General features: G+C 37.9%; 1 protein-coding gene across 31 annotated transcripts in view; it reads left to right on the top strand.

Annotated features, from left to right (window-relative positions):
• MLIP (muscular LMNA interacting protein) overlaps window positions 1-21,524 on the top strand; it is a 254,915-nt gene that overhangs the window by 78,435 nt on the left and 154,956 nt on the right. Inside the window, exon 1 of one of the 31 annotated variants that reach the window (XM_080934381.1) lies at window positions 13,165-13,263. The exons of the other annotated variants lie outside the window; for them this stretch is intronic. The gene's annotated coding sequence lies outside the window, so the exon portion shown is untranslated. Of the gene's footprint in view, window positions 1-13,164; window positions 13,264-21,524 lie in introns of those variants that run through there. 31 annotated transcript variants of the gene reach the window in all.

The following is a 21,524-nucleotide window of genomic DNA, read 5'->3' as shown; positions in this document are numbered from 1 at the left end:
ACATGCCCACAACAGCATCGACATCTCATGAGGCTGTGTTAGATGTATGTACTGCATTCTACACAACAGCTCTACTACATATACTGACACTTAGAATCTACTGTTCATCAGAATTGGTATCATCCAAGCTTGTGTTTTGGAATGCTAATCCACCAAGGTAGCATTCTGAAGAGAAATTGCATCTAGTGAAGCATTACTGATTTGTCAGCCTGGGAACTCTTCACATGACTTGATCAAGATCTAGACCAAAATACCGAAGAGAGAGCTAAGAGTATTGCATTCTGTTTATTACCTGCTCCGGCACTGTTGTCTCTGCAGAATTGGCAACATTTCCTCCAGGGCTTCTAACTGAAGCGGAATCAGAGGAAAGGACCTAGTTCTTTGGCTGGATAATATTTCATACTAGTTGTGGATAGTTTTAAGGTAAATTGTAATTATTGTCCTACTCATAGCATATTAGTAGGAAATGGTGTATTTTGTGCTTTTTACATGTGTTTGTGTCCTATGGTTCTCTAAAGGATCAGAACTAATAGAGTTAATATATAAAAAGTCTTAGCAGTCCCTAATATGCTGCTAGGATCCAGGAGCATTCTAGATCTTAGAGAGCTATTGCTCTTCAGTATACACTGGAATCCTTAGGATAGAGATTCTATTCCAGTGAAGGAATGCCCTAACAACAGGGTAGGTGAGCTGTCCAGCAAGAGAAAGAACAAGCATCACAGAGCAAAAGGTTCCTTCTTCCATCTCCATTTATGTGGGCTGCCACCAGAATGTGTTGTCATTTTTAGAGTAGGTCTTTCCACCTCAAATAATCTAATCAGGAAAATCCTTCACAAGTATGCCCTGCCTCTTGGGTTTCAGTTGATTATTGATGTGGTAAGATGGCAACCAAGAAGAGTCACCAGAATGATTGACATTGGATCATTTAAAAATAATCTATATTCAACACTATAAACATCTTATTTAATCTTATTGTTGTATCAGTATTTAAGGAAGTAATACCACACAAGTCAGGTGGGTTTTGTAGAACTTATTTTTTTGTAGTATTTTTCAAGTCCAAATATATTTAAATATATACACATGAAATGACATACATGTGCGATCTTGCGAAGGTAGTGTTATAACAGTACAATAATAGAAATAGAAATACTTGCTGTATGGTGGTGCGTATGGTTTTCCAGCAACTGCTCCACATGGTGGTATGAAGGAGCTTTGTAGCCATTGTAGTTTCTTCGACTTCTGTTACTTCAGTGTGTGGACTGAGTGGTTGCATCACAGTGAGGGTGAGCTATAGTTACTGAATCTCAAAGCTTCACAGAATTCTTGGATCATCTGCTCCAGTAGTTTTCAAACTTAAGAACCAGAGCAAAGAAAGTGTGTTTTAACAGAACACTGGGATAGCCTCCAAAATAGAACTGATTCAAATATCTCTACTGGATTTGGTTTTATTCTATTTTCTGGTTAACATTTTACAATGTTGAGCAGGGATCACTATCAGACATCAATTCCCAGTTGGAAAGGACTCTTTTGGGCCAGCAGTTGTTTCAAAGATGGAGAATCTGGGGCCTGGCAATGTGAAGTTACTTATCTAAGGACAAATGGGTCAAACTAGGAGTCTTTTGAAAATGCAAGCTTTTTAGTATTTGGTGATGATTTCCTGTTACTCCAATGGCCCTGAAGGAAGAGTGTATATGATGGCTGTGCATACTCAGTGACACTTGACACTTGTGTTTGCCCTGCTGTTGGCCTGTGAACAGGCCCGTAGTTACATTGAAACACGGGCTAGTCAGTTTACTGGGATGCTTTCTATGGCTCGTAGGATGTTTATTATTTGACCTTTTACACAAACATTTGCCAAATCCCAAGGCTCATTTGCACGATATATTTACAAGTCCTAGCACATAGAAACATGAAAGAGAAAAGCTGGTATTACACAGGAACACTGGTGACTTAGCTGACAAGATCATAATGGTGATGTTGGTCATGATCCTAATATTAATAATGAATAATAATGATAGCGTTGACAATAATAACAATATAAATTAAGGCAATTTATTTCTTAAACTATAAACTTTGGATTATTTTATTTTCCTATAGAAGCAACTTCTTATATTGTTAGATAATATAAATAAATGCACTTAACACATTTCCTTTGGTTTGTTATGACAATTCATTCCAAGAATCTAAAACATGCTGTTAGAGAGAAGCATGAAACTCAATGTTTATGGCCCAGACATTAAGTATTTGTGGCGACTTTGGAGGCTCCTCTGGCCTACTTCTATGAAGTCTAATTTCTACCTTGTTTCATGCTGGACAGCTCCCCTGAGCACACCAGTGGATCATTGACTCTTTCTCAGTTCCTTCAGATCCCGCACTGTCCATCAGAGCCCTTGCCCGTGTGAGCTCCTGTCATTTCCTCCAGTCCTGACAGTCTTCCAGCAGATATATCTGCCTTGTTTTTGGAATTTAAATAAAGACATCTCCAAAGACAAAACAAAGCATGACACCAATAAAAGTTTTTATTAACAGATAATTCCTGTTATGCCTGTGGCCTGGAAATGTTTTCCTCATTTCTGACTCTCATGGACCCCAACTGTGTCTTCAGGTAAATTGGCTTGACCTGGGATTTTAGCATCCATTTCTTCTCTCAGTTATAAATTCATGAATAGATCTGCCTCTCCCTTGAAAGTGGTTTCCCTGGCAACCGAGCTACCCTGGCATGATCAGAGCAGTTTGTCATTTTTGAAGTTTGACTTTCTGACAAAGCCGCCTGACTCAGGAGGATGAGAAAAACATCTAAACACAAACATTTCCAAAACATGCCAATGGCGGATTACAGATGGAAAGCACACTGAGGTGGTTCCTCCATAGACTGCATGTTACCCCATCAGCACCACCCTCCTCCACCAGCTGGCAAAGGAAAACATCTCTTGAAGTAGCTATCTTTGTAGCAGGGAACAGATGGAAGTGATTCTTAAAGAGGCTCTATTACCATAAAGATATATTCTGGGCAGCAGTGGGTAGACAGAGATAGGGAAGACAGCAGAAGGCACATGGAGTGAACTCACCTTGTGATTGCTCAGTCTTGCTTATCTCCAAGCTAAAATAAACACGTGGGTCACCTCAGACAAATCACAGGAACACAGACACATGTCCCACTCACAGGCAGAAAGGGCAAGAGGAGAACAAAGTGGGTCTTGTTGAGTCCCTAGACTGCTTTGCCATTTGTTTTACTATCTTTACAATGGCATGAATATTTAGTATATATCCCTGACGCCTCTTCAACACCACAGTGAAGTATTATTTTTCTGGGGGACAGTTAGAACCTCATTCAATTTGAGTTTCTTTCTTTTCTGCAATCCTATTTTAGTTCTTGTAACAATAATACAATGGAGGGAATATAACTAGCGTAAAATGTATGACACAAAGAACATGTAAATCCGTCTGCATTTAAATAAATTTCCTTTCACCGTTTGAAAAAGTAAGAGAGATTTATAAAGCTTATGGAAAACTTTGAGATCTATAGCGACCCCCAAATGAGCATAAAGTCAAAGAAGACAGAAAAACAGCGTAGATGCCACAAATGGGGACCCATTAGAGTTCTCACCCAGTGAGTCTGCAGTATTGGTGTAAGATAAAAACAGTTAAAGGGGTCGTATTTTTGTGCTTGTTTGTCTTCAGATCGAGGGTGTCTGGAGGCCCTAGCAACATCTAACATGGTGGTAAGGCATCGCATAGGTTTACCTAACAAAAACACAGTGAAACATGAAGGGAGTTTAACTTTTATGCTCTGAGTGCCCATTGCTGAGAGGAGAAGGAAAATATTTGATAGAGGTGTTTTTTTATTATCTTATGAAGGAACTGTGGAATACTTTTGTTGATGTGCAAGGGGATTAATTTCCTGAACTCGATAGAGATCATGTTTCTTAGGTCAGTCATAGAAGAAACTACAATGAAGGGTTCTGTAGATATTTAGCAATAATAGATTATATGTATTTTTCAAATGTGAGTATAGATACTACAGTGATCACAAAGTTAGGAAAAACCGTTGCTTTTTGAGAAAGATCTGTTGAGCAAACGCAACACAGGATACTGTTGAAAGTTTCTGTCCCGTGCCCCTTTTTGGGATCCCTTAGCTGCAGACTGATACTTTCTTCTGTTGCCAGCACGCCTGCGCAACCATATCTGGTAAAGCACTGGGGACTTTGGCTAGGGATGATATGCTTTCATTTGGCAGTGCTTCAAACCAGCACATATTAAGAGATACATCCATTAGGGAAATCCCAGGTTTCCTGCTCAGTTAGCCCAGGCTTTGCTGATTTTATATTATAATTTCATTTTTTCCTTTGTCCTACTTTGTTTCTATGAGGGTTAATCTTAACTATCTACTCAATTGGATTGGGAACCCCGAAAGAATTAGTAAAGTGGACCTTTAGGGTCCTGGGAATATGACTATGAAGGAAAACAAAGCAAAGGTTAGACCATGACAGCTCTTGCCTAATGAATAGATTCACTATTGATGGGTTCTTAATAAGATGACATTATTGTAGGTGGTAAAAAGGAGGGAGTCTCCAGGAACTAGATCCTGCCAGGTTCTTTTTGTGTTTCTTGTTTCTATAAAACAGACAACTCTCTGCCATAACCTCTATCATTATGGAATCATCTTATATCAAAAGCATCACAAACATGTGTGTGTGTGGTTGCTTCTTGTACTCTTTGTTAACTAAGAAATTCTAGAGATGGGGTGACCTTTTGTGGATTTCTGGTGAGACTTGGTAGAATACACATGCTATACAACATATTTACATGAAAGGAATACATATATAATCTTTTTGGTAGAATAAGATAGGAAAGTGTTAGAAGTTACAAGACAATGAAGCAGACTGACATAGGGAGAAAGAACACACTGAAGCTTTGAGAAGATGATCCTGGCTGGACCTGAGGCTGCGTGGTAGGCAGCAGTTAGAAGCCACAAGGTTGTTAGCTAACTTCTCATCAGCTGTGGTTGTAGACAAGAAAGAAAGCAACAGGAAATGATTGACTTCTTCACATAAGTGATTAACATTATGGAATGGTCAGTTTTGAGATTCTTTGTGGTTTCTTCCTTTCCATCTTATTCTTACCAGCCTGTTATCTCTAGAATGAAGCTCTGTCCTTAGGATCTACAAAGTCTGCTGGATTTATAACCATCACAATCAAGTTTTAGATGCTAGGCTCAGGGTGAGACAAAGATGTGCATGCCATTACTATCAAACCTCTAAAAGAATTAAGTACTGACAAAATATATTCATATAGTGTTATACCAAAATGACTTTAAAAATCTGTATATGTATCCCTCTTTTTAAAAAAATAAAGTTGTAAGAGAGTGAAAAAAAAAAAAAAAAAGAAGCCCACTTCTATTTGACTCAGTGGCTGTAACTTGACTATAGGGCCCTATATACTCACCAGGGTAGCTGACGGATATAATCTTTAATAAGGCATTACATTCACATTTGAAAAAAAGTTTTAAATTTTCATTGCACCTGAAATGTAATCTACTGTTTTATATGATGAAAACTAGTAAGATTTCAATGAATACTTTCAAACCTTTAAAAGAATCAAGTACTGACAAAAATATATTCATATAGTTTTATGCCAAAATGCTTTTTAAAAATCTGTACATGTATCTCTCTTTTTAAAATAAAGTTTTAAGAAAAAATATTGGGTGTTTTAGACTACAAGCTGGCAACAACCTCTTCCTGGAAACTACAGCAAAATTATCTGTGTGTTAAATGTCATTTTTTCATCCTATATCTCTCATGGAAGATCATTATTAATCACCTAACATGTATGACATCTTTTCCATGTACCAGGCACTCTGCCATTGTCTTTGTCATTGTATCTGACAGAGCCACTGAGGTCATTTTAATGAATGACTTATTATAACAGATAAAGAAATGGAGGTTTTGAAAAGTGAAGAAAATTGATCAGGGTCATAAATCTCATGCTTCTCTGGAAAACCCGTGCCCTTCTGGCTTCCCCTTGTACTGTGGTCTTCATAGGAAAATCTACAGCTAATAAAGGAATAGCTGGAGCTCAGGTCAGGGCAGATATAGGAGTTAGGGTGAACTGTGGGACTCAGCCAACTCTTTTGAGTGTTGGAACCACAGGGGAACATACAAAGTCAAGGGAGAAAGAATTTCAAAGCAGGACACCGGTAGGTAGCATGTCGGTATTGTTTCCAGGAGAAAGGCACCTAGAAAGGTCACTGGGAGATCCTGGGGCACAAGCCAGGTGAGGTCACACCAGGAGTTCACAGAGTGCAGAGAGTGCTGTGTTCTCTGGAAAAGGGTCCTTTCTGGCCAACAGTGAGGGCTGGGTGGCTGTCACCAGGGCTCAGGATCTGCCCATGAAAGACCTTGCTCACAGATCATCTACTTAGGCTCTTTTATACCTGGACCAGAGGTGAGCCTGACAAAAGGCCAGAGGAGGTCACACCAGGAATTCTCAGAGCTCAGAGATTGTGGTGCTCTCTGGAAAAGGGTCCATTTTGGCCTAGAGAAAGAGCTGGGTCTCCACCAGTAGGACTCAGGACCTGTGGGAAGAGGACTGAGCCCCCAAAACAGCCTTACAAGAGCTTTCACACCTGAGCCCACAAAGACAGAACTGAGTCACTGCCATCAGAGCTCACTGCTTGCCCACAAAGAGCCCACTCAGAAGCAAATTTCTTTCTGAGCCCACAGGTCTTCAGATCCACAGGAGAGTCAGTCACTAGTCAGTGACAACAAGATCATCTATAATCACAGATAACAAGATAGCAAGAAGACAGTGCAAGAACCTAAGTAATGGAAACCAAGACAACTTGGCAACATCAGAACCCAGTTCTCCCACCACAGCAAGTAACAGATTTCCCAATACTCAAGAAAAACAAGATTTAGACTTAAAATCATAGTTCAAGATGATGATGGAGATCTTTGAGAAGCACATGAATAAGTTTCTTAAACAATTACAAGAGAATCAAGAGAAATCACTCAACTACAGAAAAAGACAACCAAACAGATGATGGAATTGAAAACAGAAATAGAAACAATAAAGAAAACACCAAAAAAGACAACCATGGAGATAGAAAATCTAAAAAATAAATCAGGAGTCACAGATGTAAGGATCATCAACAAATTACAAGAGATGAAATAGAAGATCTCAGGGGCAAAAGACAACATAAAAAACATATAAAAACAGTAAGAAAAAAATGCAAAAATGAAAAAACTCTAACACAAAATGTCAAAGAGATCCAGGACATAATGAGAAGACCAAACCTAAGGATAATAGGTGTAGAAGAGGGCAAAAATATCAACTAAAAGGCACAGTAAGTATCTTCAACAAAATCATCATAGAAAACTTCCCCACCCTTAAGAATGTGATGACTATGAGCATAAAGAAGCCTACAAAATTCCCAATAGATTGACAAGAAAAAAATTCTTCCTGACACATAATAGTCAAAACATCAAATGTTCAAAACATAGAAAGAATACTAAAAGCACTTAAGAAAAAAAGGACATGTAACTTGTAAAGGCAGACAAATCAGAATTACACCCAACTTCTCAATAGAGACTATGAAAGCTAGAAGATTCTGGAAAGACATCATACAGACCCTAAGAGAACACAAAAGCCAGCCCAGGTTATTATATCCAGCAAGACTCTCAGTTACCATAGATGAAGAGACCAAGATATTCCAAGATAAAACTAATTTTACACAATATCTGACCACAGCCATACAAAGGATAATAAGTAGAAAATCCAACACAAGAAGAGAAACTACACCCTAGGGAAAAAAAATAACTATGCAAGAAAACCAAAAAAAGAAAGACACACACATATAATTCTACCCTGAACAACAAAACTAAGAGGAAACAACAATCACTATTCCTTAATATCTGGTAACATAAATGGACTCGATTTCCCAATAAAGAAACATAGACTATCAGACTAGATACATAAACTGGATCCAGAATTTTATTGCATACATGAAACTCACCTCAGGGACAAAGAGAGACACTACCTCAGAGTAAAAGGTTGGGAGAAAAAACCTTCCAAGTAAATGGCCCCAAGGAATAAGCTGAAGTAGCCATTCTAATATAAAATAAAATAGATTTTCAACCAAAAGTTAACAAAAAGATAAGAACACTTTTTGCTCATTACTGGAAAATATCTATCAAGATGAATTCTCACTCCTAAACATCTATGCTTCAAATACAAGAGCACCTACAATCATAAAAGAAACCCTACTAAATCTCCAAACATATATTGTACCACACACAATAATAGTGGGAGACTTCAACACCCTACTCTCATCAATGGATAGATCATGGAAGCAGAAACTGAACAGAGATGCAGTGAAACTAGCAGAGGTTATGAATTGTTGGATTTAACAGACATCTACAGAACATTTCATCCTGAAACAAAAGAATATACGTTTTTCTTAGAATCTCATGGCATCTTTTCCAAAATTGACTATGTAGTTGGTCACAAAACTAGTCTCAACATATATAAGAAGATTGAAATATACTCATGCATCCTATCACATCACCATGGACTAAGGCTGGTCTTTAATAACAACAAAGAGAATCAAAAGCCCACATACACATGGAAGGTGAACAATGCTTTACTCAATGATAACATGGTCAAAGAAGAAATAAAGAAAAAAATTAGGGATTTTCTAGAACTTAATGAAAATGAAAGCACAATATAACCAAACATATGGGATGCAATGAGCAGTCATAAGAGGAAAACTCATAGCTCTGGGTGCCTCCAAAAAGAAACTGGAGAGAACATACACTAGCAGCTTGACAGCACAGCTGAAAGCTCTAGAACAAAAAGAAGAAGATACATCCAAGAGGAGTAGACAGCAGAAAATAATCAAACTCAGCAGAAAACAACCAAGTAGAAACAAAATGAGCTATATAAAGAATCAACAAAACCAGGAGCTGGTTCTTTTGGAAAATTAACAAGATCGATATACCCTTAGCCAGACTAATTAGAGGGCACAGAGAGAGTACCTAAAATAACAAAATCAGAAATAAAATGGGAAATATAACAACAGAGACTGAGGAAATTCAGATATTATCAGATCCTACTACAAAAGCCTATACTTAACAAAATTGGAAAATCTGGAGAAAATGGATAAATTTCTAGACAGATACCAGACACCAAAGTTAAATCAGACCAGGTAAACCATCTAAACAATTGCATAATACCTAAAGAAATAGAAGCAGTCATCAAAAGCTTCCCAACCAAAAAAAAAGCCCAGGACTAGATGTGTTCAGTGCAGAATTTTATCAGACTTTCATTGAAGACCTAATAGGAATACTTTCCAAATTATTCCAGAAATTAGAGACAGATGGAACACTACCCATCTTATTCTCTGAAGCCAAAATTATTCTTCTTCCTAAACCACACAAAGACTCTATAAGGAAAGAGAACTTCAGATCAATCTCACTCATGAACATTGATGCAAAAATACTTAATAAAATTTTTGCAAACCAAATGCAAGAATACATCAAAATGGTCATTCACCATGATCAAGTAGGCTTCATCTCTGTGATGTAGGGATAGTTTAATATACAGAAATCCATCAAAGTAATCCACCATATAAACAAACTCAAAGGAAAAAAAAACATGATCATCTTACTAGATGCTTAGGAAGCATTTGTTAAAATTCAACACCCCTTTATGTTAAAAGTCTTGAAAAAAGCAGGAATCCAAGGCCCATACCTAAACATAATAAAAGCAATATACAGCAAACCAGTAGGCAACGTCAAACTAAATAGTGAGAAACTTGAATCAATCCCACTAAAATCAGGGACTAGACAAGGCTGCCCACTCTCCCCCTACCTATTCAATATAGTATTAGAAGTCCTGGCCGGAGCAATTAGACAACAAAAGGAAGTCAAAGGGATACATATTGGAAAGGAAGAAGTCAAAATATCACTATTTGCCAATGGCATGACACTATACTTAAGTGACCCCAATAATTCCACCAGAGAACTTACAGCTGATAAACAACTTCAGCAAAGTTGGTGGATATAAAATTAAATCAGAGAATAAGTAGGCTTCCTCTACTTAAAGGATAAACATGCTGAGAAAGAAATTAGAGAAAAGATATCCTTTACAAGAGTCACAAAAAAAAAAAAAAAAAAAAAAAAAAAATGAAATACCTTGGTGTGACCCTAACTAAGTAAGTGAAGATTTGCATGATAAGAAATTCAAATCTCTGAAGGAGAAAATTGAAGATCTCAGATGATGAAAAGATCTCCCATGCTCATGGATTGGAAGGATCAACATTGTAAAAATGGCCATCTTACCAAAAGCAATCTCCAGATTCAATGCAATCCCCATCAAAATTCCAACGCAATTCTTCATAGAGTTGGAAAGAGTAATTTGCACATTCATCTGGAATAACAAAAAACCTAGGATAGTGAAATCTGTCGTCAACAACAAGAAAACCTCTGTGGGAATCACCATCCCTGATCTCAAGCTATATATTACAAGGCAATTTTGTTAAAAGCTGCATGGTACCGATGCAGAAATAGGCAGGTGGATCAATGGAACAGAATAGAAGATCCAGAAATGTACTCTCACAATATGGTCACTTGACAAAGGAGCTGAAAACATTCAATGGAAAAAGGACAGCCTCTTCAACAAATGGTGTTGGTTCAACTGGCACTCAGCATGCAGAAGAATGAAAACAGATCCTGTCTTATTTCCTTGTATAAAACTCAAGTGCAAGTGGATCAAAGATCTCCACTTAGAACCAGGTATACTGAAACTATTAGAAGAGAAATTTGGGAAAAGCTTTGAATACATAGGCACAGGGGAAATTTTCCTGAACAGAACACCAATGGCTTATGTTCTAAGATCAAGAATTGATAAATGGGACTTAATAAGATTGCAAAGTTTTTGTAAGGCTAAGGACACTGTGAAGAAAACAAAGCAGCAGCCAACAGACTGTGATTAGGATCTTTACCAATCCCACATCTGATAGAGGTCTAATATCCAATATATACAAAGAACCCAATAAGTTGGACGCCAGAGGATGAAACAATCCTATTAAAAAAGGGGTTACAGAGCTAAACAAAGAATTCTCAACTGAGAAATATCGAATGGCTGAGAAGCACCTAAAAAATGCTCAACATCCCTTGTCATCAGGAAAACGCAAATCAAAACAACCCTGAGATTCCACCTCACACCAGTCAGAATGGCTAAGATAAAAAACTGATGACAGCAGATACTGGTGAGGATGTGGAGAAACAGGAACACTCCACTACAGTTGGTGGGGTTGTAAGTGGTACAACCACTCTGGGAATTAGTCTGGCAGTTTCTCAGAAAACTGCATATAGTCCTACCCAAAGCCCAGTTATCCCACTTCTGGGCATATACCCCAAAGATGCTCTAACATATACTAAGGACACATGCTCCTCTATGTTCATAGCAGCCTTGTTTATAATAGCCAGAAGCTCGAAAGAACCCAGATGTCTCTCAGTAGATTAATGGATAGAGAAATTGTGGTACATTCACACAATGGTATACTACTCAACTATTAGAAACAATGACTTTACAAAATTTCTAGGCAAATGGATGGAACTAGAGAATATTATGCTGAGTGAGGTAACCCTGTCACATAAGAACACATATGATATGCATTCACTAATAAGTGGATACTAGCCCTGGAATGCTCTGAATGCCCAAGAAACAACTCTCAGACCATATGAAGTTCAAAAAGAAGGAAAGCCAAAAATGTGGAAGCCTCAGTCCTTCTTAGAAAAAAATAAGTGTATAGCAACCTCTTAGTGTGTGGTACACCTGGACCTTAAATCATTAATAATTCAATAGCTAAGAATGCAGCCTCGTGGCTATCCTTAGTATTTATAAATCATTATGTTTAATCTTTACATACCAAGAAAACTTTGACTATTTCCATGTTAAGTTTTGTTTTAAATGAATTTTATGCTCATTGTAACTAGTAAGACTTCAATGCATACTATCAAACCTTAAAGAAAAACAAGTACTGACAAAATTATATTCATATTGTTTTATGCAAAAATGCTTTTAAAATCTGTACATTTATTTCTGTTTTGTAAAAATAAAGTTGTTCAATTAAAAAAAAATAAAAAGAAAGGTCACTGGAAGAAAACCAAGGAGGACATGTCGGCATTTCCAGAGAATGATTTCGGCAGAAATGGGTTGAAATATCCACAGCACAGACTTTTTCAAAAGCATGAAAAACCAATGGTTTGCATAGTAGGAGGTTCTGTGCTGCTTATCTTTAGAGTGTGGCCAGTGGGATAAAACGATCCATTGTCACGTGTATGACAACTATGGTGGTAATCGCAGCCGACAGAAGAGACCAGAAGAAGGGAACGCTGTGGCCAGGTGATGCCCCATGAACTTGGTTGCATCTGTACACAGTCCTGTGGCATTGTGACCTTGGCCACCTTTGTGTAATCTGTCTGAGGTCATGCCACTTTTCAGAGCTGGCTGCTGAGTTCTTGCTTCTGATTCTATAAGAATAAATGCATGTTTTTGTTTGTTTCTCTTCTTACCTTTCCTTATTTGGTGTAGCTTGTTGATCTCAGTATCTAATGAGTCATATAGACTATCAGTGAGCTTGGAGCCAACTAAAGTTTATTCTTTTTGAAAGGGAATGGAAAAAGTTCATAGATTCCTCCCTCCAATGATATTGGGTGCATTTTCATAGAAAATACTAAGTGTTTTTAATGATAACTTACTCTTTCCCTAAATAAACTGTGTTAAGGAGAAATGAATTTTGATATGTTTTCCTGCATCATCTTTCAAGACTATGTACATAATTGATATTTTAAAAATAAATTCAGTGATGTTTAAAAAAATTGGAAGATAATTTTACAAGTAAGTTTATTAAGACAACTCAAATGGTGCATTCTGGACCACAGTAATTGTCTCTGGAAATAAAGAAGGCATTTTATCTTTCGAACAAAACGTTTTACCAACTGTGCACTCCAACAGTGTTCCTTTGTGCTTTGAATTCCTTTATGCCTACAGATTGCTCCATTGAATGCCACTAGAACCTCTTGAACTTATTTTCACATATTTGAAAGCTCACTCATCTCCTACACAGTCATGCTGGGACGAGAAACCCACCATGTGTATATATCTGGGCATGATACAGCAAGGGCTTACAGATTGCTTCTCTGTGTCCCTAACCCTTCTCAGACAAGATTAACATCACAATATACTTTCAAAGGACTGGTAAGAAACTTTAAAAATATTTTTATCATAATCTTTTCAGATAGTTTTTTAACAAGATGATATGATTAAATTTTTAAAAGCCCACCAAAAGCTAAGGTTTCTTTAAAAACCCTTGTGTTTAGAATTTGGTATTAATTAAAATCAGAAAACCGGAAGACAATTGATTTGCTTTGCTGCCTTACCAATTAATGGAATCGTAAGTGAGAATGAAGTCTGTTTATACACAGACCTATAAAGGCAAAGATATCAAAGCAAGCAAATGAATAGAGATTGATTGGGAAGTAAAGGGAAATCAAGATAGTGATTTTTAAGAAGTACTTTGGAATATATTTGATACCAGTGTTTCAATTATGTCATGGATATGTACTGGCTTTTATTGGGCTCTCAGTGTTAAATTGCTAGCTGACTGGGAAACTCCATATCAAATCATACAGCTGCAGCAACATGTGACATCCCTAGCTGAGTGCTCACTGGATGAGGCTCATGTTGGGGAAACTATGTCTCTTTTTATTTAATTATCATCAAAGCCCTAAGAGTCAGATAACTTGGTTTGTTTTTTAAAATGAAGGAGCCATTCTCAACGATTTTTAATAATTACTTTGTTTAAACCTGTGGGTCAATTTAATGTGTTGTACAAAATGCTTTCAAACAATGTTCTTCTGTTAGCTTGGAATTTCTACTTATATGGTGCATTATTACTTCATCATGTACCTTGAACAAAATACAAAAAAACATTTTCTCATGTCCCTTTCTGTTTTATGTCCTGCTATCTCACCTTTGAAATATAGTCTGTTTCTGATTATACGTAGGCAACTCTCTATCACTTAACATGACTTGGGGAGAGAAAAGAGAGTGACAGAGAAGGGTTAAATTACTCCTAACCAGCGAGATGACACCCAGCATCTTCCTTTCTTAAGTCTGTAGGTAAACACCCACTATGCATTCACCCAGCAGCCAACAACACCTACTAAGCACAGGCACCAGTGGCAAAATAACAAAAGAGTCATCATTAATGCTGTCTCTACGAAAAACTGCTGGGCTTCCCCCCCCCCCCCCCACAATGCTTCTCAGGCTGTGAGAACATGCTGATTAACCATGGCTATAAAACGCACAGAAACTGCTGTGTCTAGTAAAACCAAAAGCAAAGACCATTCTAGTGTGACTTAATTCACCTGCAAGTTCTCACGCATCCTTCCAAAGCGTTACTAATGCACATATCTTCATATAAAACAAGACTTCAGTGTAGATGTTGATCCTCAGAATTTGCTTTTCTACTCCAGAGGAAAAACATTAGGGGCAGAAAAAGGGGAAATGACATAAATAACAAAGATAGAAATGTGCTGTTTATATTAATTGGAGGTTTTTGCTAAACCTCATGTGTTTATTCTATCCCCCAAAGAAAGAGAAAGTAGTATTGATTGGGTTTTCACTGTTTGTAAAGAAAAAAAAAACATCTACTAGGGGCTTAAATGTCATTTCAATTAAACTCTCGGAAGACATTAGTTAATAATAGATAGATTTAGAATTTGGGTCTCACTCCAAACATCATTATTCCCATTAGTACAGATAATAAACCAATGAAATCAAACATAGAGATCATTTATTACCTTATTTTTATTTTTATTTTATGTGCATAGCTCTTCTGTCTGTCTTTGTATCATGTGCATAAATAGTGCCTTCTGAGTCCAGAAAAGGGTGCCAGAGTCATTGACACTCCTCTTATGGATGGTTGTGAGCTGGGTTCTGGGAATTGAGCCTGGGCCCCCTGGAAGATCAGCTAGTGCTTCCGACCACTGAGCCATCTCTCCAGCTCTACATCAGATATATTTTAAGATAAATATTGTTTGCTAAGAACTTTGCTCACTGTGCATTTTGTACTTCCTATGTGGATAGTTGTATACAATAGTTTTGGAACTCTTATCAGAGTTCTTCTCTACTTTAAAGCTGTGCTTCAGAACAACATGAATTTCTTTCACAGCGAGAATTAAATACACAGACACTAAGTGTAAGATCTATAAATAGCTGTGTAGTCATATGAGCAGGTAGTTGGTTATACTTTGACTATGAGGACTTAAAAAATATTCACTTGCTCTCAATTCTCCTGTGTAGGAACCATGTTCGAAGCAAAACCCTCGCTGGCTACGGTGCTGTAATTTATCACTTTCTGCCACCTTCCTTATCGAAGTTCAGTAAATGAGCATGTTTAAGATTAACCTTAGAGATGGAGAACAAAAGAAAGGACCCCAGCTTCTGGCAGGCAGGCACACTTGCAAATCCTCATCCTGAATGCTGGTCATCGAGGCCTTTAATCTTCCAGAAGCTCATTTTTCTTTCTTGTCTCATGAACATAATTCTCTTGAGAATACCAACAGATGAAGCACTGAGTACCAGGAGCAGCCCGAGAAAGCTCACTAAGTGGCATGTCTATGTTTTATGCGTAGAGTGAAATCTAGTCTCTGAGTGAGTGTCTGAGTTGGCCAGCGTGTTAAAGGAGAGCCACCAATGAGGTCTGATTCTGAGGTGGGAGGTTTCTGCATCTCTCTTTATGCCCCAGGTTCTCACGAATACCACTTTCATGCTAATTCTTCTCCTGTGTTCCTAAAACATCCAAAGCTTTAGTACTTGGCATAGCTTATTTTTTGTGTTGCAGCTTCAACATGAAAAAAAAAAAAAACAATAATACGACGAGTAACTCCTGTAACCCGGCAGACCCTGAGATTCTTGTAGCAGAAACCCACACCATCACTCCTTTATTTAATAAACATGTGCTGGGAGTGACATGCACAAGTGTAGGTGCTAGAGGTATTCATGGAACAACAGTAAGAAACTTCTATTGTCTCTGTGATGATGTCCCAAATGGGGAGCCAGATGCTAGAGAATTTGCTGTTCACTATAAATGCAGGGCAACAAGTACCACATAGAAATCCAAGGTAAGAAGGGAAGGTATGCCCTGCTGGAGGCTCCTGGAGACCTGTGTTGTCAAGGAAGCCAGATGATAGTGTATTCGTGAAGAGTGATCTGTATTACTCTCATGACATAATATAAAATATCTGCCACACAATGAGTTGTGGAAAGCTAAGCAGAGAGAACTATCCAGGGAGAAGCTTATAGAAAGAATTCCAAGCAGACAGTATAGCATCTTAAGCACCCACCCTATTTCTTGTAAAAATCTCTCCCTCTCCTCCTCATATGGGTGTGTGTGTCGGGGGGGATCCTGAGTGTGAGTGTGTACACACACGCATACTGTGGTACCTGGTATATGTGTGGATGTCAGAGGACGATCTTGGCTGTCAGAAACCACACTGATAAATAATTTAGCAGAGAGAGGAGGCAGGGACGAACATTTTCTGGATGTAAAAAATGGCTTTTACCATGGTGTGGGGTCATATTTATTTCATCTGAGTATCTAATTACATAAAAACACTTAAGTCTTAGATTTACCAGTTCATAGAAATTTCTGTTACACTTTAATTAAGGAAAAGCAGTAATATATTTTTTAACTCGAGGAGACACGACAAGAGAAAGAGAAGCCATAGCAGTAATGGTAAAAGCAGGTGCAACCCAATTGCTCAGTCTTTGCAAAGCCCAACTTGTGTCTTGGTGGACTCGCCCAGACTGTCGAGATGACAGTAGATGGATCCTGATTTGGATCATTTAGAAACAACTGTCACCCCAGGAGGGAAGCATCCATTATCTCGGCACCTCTCATCAGCAGAGGAGCGAGATCATCCAGGAAGGAAACAAAATAATAACTGCATCCCAATGCTGGTCTCTAGAAAGAGGACCACAGAGTACAAGGCCCAAGAGTGAGTCTTTGCCAGGTACAATCTGAGAGCAGTTTCCCACACAGCCTCCATTCGGTTCCTTTACTCATCTGGTGAAGGCATCTTCCTCTTCTTGAGACGATATGCCAGGTTGAGAGTTGGAGCAATGTCTCCCAGTGTGAGGAACAGTGCAGGACGCTCACCAGCTGTTTCTGATGGTAAGTGAATAGGAATGCTACTGTGTGCATGTGACCAGGCACAGAGTGACCTTGGCGGGTGAGTCTGTTAAGTTGTAAGTGTCTTGTTAAAGTTTTAGTGGGCTCATCTAATATTTTTGTCAAACTTGATTATCATATCAAGAAGAGAGATTATTAATTCTATATTACCTTAAAAAATAGTATCTTTTTGTTATAAAACAACTTTATTTTACAAAACAAGGAAAAATGTACAGATTTTAAACATTTTTTTGCTTAAAATTATACATTTTTTGTCAGTACTTTTTTTCAGATTTTAACATAATTTTTACATAAAACTATATGAATATATTTTTTAGTCAGTACTTGATTTTTTTCAAGGTTTGATTGTATGCCTTGAAAACTTAATAGTTACAATGAGCCAAAGTACATGTAAAACAAAATGTAACATGGAAATAGTTAAAGTTTTCTTGTTTTGTAAATATTTTTTTTTGTTTTGTTTTGTTTTCTTTATTTCTTGGACTTCATACAGTCTGTGAGTTGTTTCTGGGGGAGTGCAAGCCTCTGGTATTAGCATCCCACTATCAGTGACTGCATATTATGTCTGTTCTTTTGTGACTGGGTTATCTCACTCAGGATGATATTCTCTAGATGCAGCCATTTTCTTAAGAATTTGGTTAAGTCATTGTTTCTGGTGGCTGAGTAGTATTCCATTGTGTATATGTACCACAATTTTTGTATCCATTCATCTTCTGAGGGACATCTGGGTTCCTTCCAGCTTCTGGCTATTATAAATAGAGCCGCTATGAACATTGTGGTGCATATATCTTTGTTGTGTATTAAAGTGTCTCTGGGGTATATGCCCAGAAGTGGAATAGCTGGGTCTTCAGGTAGTACTATATCCAATTTTCTGAGGTATCGCCAGACAGATTTCCAGAGTGGTTGTATTAGCTTGCAACCCCACCAACAGTGGAGAAGTGTTCCTCTTTCTCCGCAGCCTCGCCAGCATCTGCTGTCATCTGAGTTTTGGATCTTGGCCAATCTGACTGGTGTGAGGTGGAATCTCAGGGTTGTTTTGATTTGCATTTCCCTGATGGCTAAGGATGTGGAGCACTTCCTCAGATGTTTCTCGGCCATTCGGTGTTCTTCAACTGAAAACGTTTTGTTTAGCTCTGTACCCCATTTTTTAATAGGGTTATTTGATTCTCTGGTGTCTAGCTTTTTGCGTTCCTTTTACACCTTGGATATTAGGCCTCTATCTGATGTGGTGTTGGTAAAGATCTTTTCCCATTCTGTTGGTTGCCGATTTGTTTTCTTGACGATGTCCTTAGCCTTACAGAAACTTTGCAATCTCATTAAGTCCCATTTGTTAATCTTTGACCTTAGAGCTTGAGCCATTGGTGTTTTGTTCAGGAAATTTTCTCCTGTGCCTATGTGTTCTAAGGTTTTCCCTACTTTCTCATCTAATAGTTTCAGTGTATCTGGTTTAATGTGGAGATCTTTGATCCACTTACACTTGAGCTTTGTACAAGGAGATAAGAAAGGGTCTATTTTCATTCTTTTGCATGCTGAGTGCCAGTTGGACCAACACCATTTGTTGAATAGGCTGTTCTTTTTCCATTGAATGTTTACTGCTCCTTTGTCAAAAATCAGGTGACCATATACATGAGGGCTCATTTCTGGATCTTCTATTCTATTCCATTGATCCACATGCCTATTTCTGTACCAGTACCATGCAGTTTTCAGCACAATTGCCTTGTAATATAGCTTGAGGTCAGGGATAGTGATTCCCGCAGATGTTTTTTTGTTGTTGAGGATGGATTTCGCTATTCTAGGTCTTTTGTTATTCCATATGAAATTGCACATTGATCTTTCCAATTCCATGAAGAACTGGGCTGGAATTTTGATGGGGATTGCATTGAATCTGTAGATTGCTTTTGGTAGGATGGCCATTTTTAAGATGTTGATTTTTCCAATCCATGAGCATGGGAGATCTTTCCATTTTCTGAGATCCTCCTCAATTTCTTTCTTTAGTGGTTTGAAGTTCTTGTCATACAGGTCCTTCACTTGCTTAGTTAGAGTCACACCAAGGTATTTCATAGTTTTTGTGAGGATTGTGAAGGGTATCTTTTCCCTAATTTCTTTCTCCACATGTTTGTCCTTTGAGTATAGGAAGGCTACTGATTTGTTTGAGTTAATTTTGTATCCAGCCACTTTGCTGAACTTGTTTATCAGCTGTAGGAGTTCTCTGGTGGAATTTTTGGGGTCATTCAAGTACACTATCATGTCATCGGCAAAGAGTGATGTTTTTATCCCTTCCTTTCCGATTTGTATCCCCTTGATCTCCTTTTGCTGTCTAATTGCTCCAGCCAGGACTTCCAGTACTATGTTGAATAGGTAGGGGGAGAGTGGGCAGCCTTGTCAAGTCCCTGATTTTAGTGGGATTGCTTCAATTTTCTTGCCATTAAGTTTGATGTTGGCTGTTGGTTTCCTGTATATTGCTTTTATTATGTTTAAGTATGGGCCTTGTATTCCTGTTCTTTCCAGGACTTTTAACATGTAGGGGTGTTGGATTTTGTCAAATGCTTTCTCAGCGTCTAGTGAGATGACCATGTGATTTTGGTCTTTGAGTTTGTTTATATGGTGGATTACATTGATGGATTTCCTTATGTTAAACCATCCCTACATCCCAGGGATGAAGCCTACTTGGTCATGATGAAGGATCATTTTGATATGTTCTTGGATTTGGTTTGCAAGGATTTTGTTGAGTATTTTTGCATCACTGTTCATAAGTGAGATTGGTCTGAAGTTCTCTTTCCTTGTAGGGTCTTTGTGTGGTTTAGGTACAAGGGTTATTGTAGCCTCAAAAAATGAGTTGGGTAATATTCCATCTGATTCTATCTTTTGGAATAGTTTGGCGAGTATTGGTGTTATATCCCCAATAAATGTCTGATAAAATTCTGCACTGAACCCGTCTGGACCTGGGCTTTTTTTTTGGTTGGGAGGCTTTTGATGACTTCTTCTCTTTCTTTAGGTGTTATAGGGTTATTTCGATGGTTTACTTGGTCCTGGTTTAACTTTGAGACCTTGTATCTCTCTAGGAAAACGCCCATTTCCTCCAGATTTTCCAATTTTGTGGAGTATAAGTTTTTGTAGTAGGATCTGATGATTTCTTGAATTTCCTCAGTTTCAGTTGTTATGTCCCCACTTTCCTTTCTGATTTTGTTAATTTGGATACTCTCTCTTTGCCCTCTAGTTAGTCTGGCTAGGGGTTTATCAATCTTGTTGATTTTCTCAAAGAACCAACTCTTGGTTTTGTGGATTTTTTCAATGGTTCTTTTTCTTTCTATTTGGTCTATTTCTGCCCTAATTTTGATTATTTCTTGCCGTCTACTCTTTTTGGGTACATCTGCTTCTTTTTGTTCTAGGGCTTTTAGCTGTGCTGTCAGGTTGCTGATGTGAGCTCTCTCCAGCTTCTTTTTGGAAGCACTTAGGGCTATGAGTTTTCCTCTCAATACTGCTTTCATTGCATCCCATAGGTTTGGGTATGTTGTGTTTTCGTTTTCGTTGAATTCTAGAAAATCCTTAATTTCTTTCTTTATTTCTTCTTTGACCCTGCTATCCTTTAACAGAGCGTTGTTTAGTTTTTATGTGTATGTGGGCTTTTTGTTGTCTTTGTTGTTGTTAAAGACCAGCCGTAGACCATGGTGATCTGAGAGGATGCATGGGAGTATTTCAATCTTCTTATATCGATGGAGGCTCGTTCTGTGTCCAATTATGTGGTCAATTTTCGAGAAGGTGCCATGGGGTGGTGAGAAGAAGGTGTATTCTTTTACTTTAGGATAGTATGTTCTGTATATATCTATTATTTCTAGTTGATTCAAAGTCTCTGCTAGTTTTGCAGTGTCTTTGTTCAGTTTCTGTTTCCCGGATCTGTCCATTGGTGAGAGTGGGGTATTAAAGTCTCCCACTATTATTGTGTGGGGTGAAATGTATTTTTTGAGCTTTAGTAGGGTTTCTTTTATGAATGTGGGTGATTTTTTATTTGGAGCATATATGTTAAGGATTGAGAGTTCCTCCTGACAGATTTCCCCAGTAATGAGTAAAAAGTGTCCTTCCTTATCTTTTTTGATAACTTTTGGTTGGAAATTTACTTTATGCGATATTAGAATAGCCACTCCAGCTTGCTTCTTTGAGCTGTTTGCTTGGAAGTTTTTTTTCCCACCCTTTTACTCTGAGATAGTGTCTGTCTCTGTCTCTGAGATGAGTTTCCTGTATGCAGCAAAAGGCTGGATTTTTTTTA

Source organism: Micromys minutus (genome assembly GCF_963924665.1).
Source record: "Micromys minutus genome assembly, chromosome: 21".
Taxonomy (NCBI): domain Eukaryota; kingdom Metazoa; phylum Chordata; class Mammalia; order Rodentia; family Muridae; genus Micromys; species Micromys minutus.
Note: the sequence above shows the minus strand (reverse complement) of the source record. Positions and strands in the feature narration are given on the sequence as shown.